Source organism: Penaeus chinensis, chromosome 3 (genome assembly GCF_019202785.1).
Source record: "Penaeus chinensis breed Huanghai No. 1 chromosome 3, ASM1920278v2, whole genome shotgun sequence".
Lineage (NCBI taxonomy): Eukaryota > Metazoa > Arthropoda > Malacostraca > Decapoda > Penaeidae > Penaeus > Penaeus chinensis.
In genome coordinates this window covers 14,829,198-14,832,060 of record NC_061821.1, presented here as the reverse complement: position 1 = coordinate 14,832,060, position 2,863 = coordinate 14,829,198, and positions in this window count along the sequence as shown.

Sequence of the window (2,863 nt, the reverse complement as noted above, 5' to 3'; positions counted from 1 at the left end):
AATAACATCTTGTAGAAAAAGAAAAAGAAAAGTAGTGAGCTTGATGGGGACTCGCCTGCACGCCCTTTATCACGTACAAACTCGAGCTCTGCGTCTACATGGCTGCCCTGAAGGTATCCTGCTCAAAGTCTATGATTTGCATCGTCGTTTCTATTCCAGCCTTTCGTTCATTGTTCACCCGGCAGCCGCCTGCCCTTCTCGCCTGTTCCTGTACAATATCATGCCATAGCAGGCACTTTTCCTGTCAAACTCTTATATAAATTTTCTAAGCATCACTAGGAATCTGTCAGGAGAACTAGACGCTCAGGGTTGTGTGCCTCCTGAATTTTTGTGGTAAATATTGAATACTTATTAATCTCCGCGATCTCATGATTGTATCTGCCTATGGTCAGTGAGACGGATTGGTTTACAGCATTTCCTAGGCTAGGCTCGGATCCATCAACATCGTCAGTCTCGGAAACTTCACTGGACCAGTGGTGAAGGCAAGGTCCAGGACCCTGATGGTTGAGATAAACAATATTAGGGCAAGAGTAAAGCGCCTGGATTATGTGGCAATGTCTGTCCTGTGTGTCCGAGACCAGATGGGATAGTATTCTGCTGTCTCCCTCGCCTGCTGCTTCGTCTCTCCCCCGTTGCCCTGGACGCCTCGCGGAGAAAGCGGCCCCTCGGAGACAGGGTCCACCTCGCATAGAATGGCAGACGGACTTTCCATGCCGGGCTCTCTTTATAAATAATCTGCGCATTCATAGCATATATCTGCGCCACATGAAAGAGCTACCCCTAACACTCCAGTCTATCATTCTAGAAAACATATATTTAAAAGCAGTTTCATTTCGGAGGTTCTAAAGTACCTTCCCAAATAGTTGGCCTCGCCCTCTGGCAGACTGTGATTTCATTAAGCTCTTTGTAGGTAAAACAGCCCTTAAACAGTTAGTGTCCCTGTGGCAGTCTTGTCTATGTCTCGCTTCTTCAAGCATATAGCCGAGAACGATTATTTTTCGTACCCTGGTAGGATAAAGCAAAGCCGCACGGTACTTTATCCTACACCATAGGACCAGTTCTCACTCATTCACTGTATCCTGTTCAGGTCAGTCTGGGAATGTCCCAACTCCTGTTTGGCGAGAACCCAAGCCCCGTCCCTTACCCAAGGTTACAAACTCCATGTCCATTTGCGACCAAGGTCCATATAAGTACTTAAATAAGCCTTTTTTAGAACCTTTACAATAGCCACATTTATCGGCCGTTCGTTCTCTCTTTCTCGTCTACCCTCACATTTTCTTCTTCAGTTTCCTACTCTGTCTGCATATCTCTATATATACATGCATATACAGAAGCATCTACATATACATATACATATGTGTGCCCACACACACACATGTCTGTATGTGTATGTATGTGTGTGTATATGTATATATATATATATATGTGTGTGTGTATGTGTGTGTGTGTGTGTGTGTGTGTGTGTGTGTGTGTGTGTGTGTGTGTGTGTGTGTGTGTGTGTGTCTGTATGTGTGTGTGTGTATGTGTGTGTGTGTGTGTGTGTGTGTGTGTGTGTGTGTGTGTGTGTGTGTGTGCGTGCACGTATGTATGCGTGTATATGTGTATGTATATATATATATATGTGTGTGTGTGTGTGTGTGTGTGTGTGTGTGTGTGTGTGTGTGTATGCACGTATGTATGCGTGTATATGTGTGTGTGTGTATATATATATATGTGTGTGTGTGTGTGTGTGTGTGTGTGTGTGTGTGTGTGTGTGTGTGTGTGTGCATGCACGTATGTATGCGTGTATGTGTGTGTGTGTGTATATATATATATGTGTGTGTGTGTGTGTGTGTGTGTGTGTGTGTGTGTGTTTGTTTGTTTATGTGTGTATATATATATACATATATATATGCATATATATATTAATATATATGTATATATACATATATTTATATATACGTGTATATATATATATATATATATATATATATATATATATATATATATATAAAGCACACACACACACATTCCATGTACACACACACACACACACACACACACACACACACACACACACACACACACACACACACACACACATACACACACACACACACACACGCACATGCACACATATTTATATGTGTGCGTGTGTGTGTGTGTTATATATATGTGTGTGTGCATGTATACTTATGCATGTTTTGCGTAAGTCAAACCTAGATACAGTAGTGGGTGAGTCTACCGTAGAAAGACCAGCAATGATTACCTAACCAACTACTCCCCTGGGGAATGATCACTGGTCAGCCACCCCAGTTTACAGACCAGTCAACTGCATGACGTCAACATGGCGCCAAGTATCGCCACCACCGTGGCGATACTTGGCCAACCTTGCTGGAGGGGCTGATCAGTGGCATCCCGGCTAAACTACTCCCTTCCCACCAAGATACACCTAAGCCAGTAGGTGGGGGGTTACTCGGCTGTCCACCTCTCAATCAAAAACCATGACTGCACAAACAGAGCAACGGCCCTCATTCCCCGGAGGCGAAGGAGCCCCTGGTTATGGCGGCGATCGGGATCGCTCCGGAGCAGAGGGTGCTAAAAATCCCCACGTTGATGAGCCTTTGCACATGCAATATAAGGCCTATGAGAACTGAATCCAACTTACTAGCATTACTTGAGGAACTCTCTTTTATTAAATTGGATGTTATAGGACTGTGTTAAGTTAGAAGACTAGGCGAAGAACAGAACATACTAAATGATGGACACGTGCTCACCTGGAGAGGTAAACCCCAGGGTAGCAAGCAGGAATTAGGGGTAGGTTTCTTAGTTCACAAACGTTTTGGAAAGAATATCGTGGAATTCTATAGTATAAGCGAAAGGC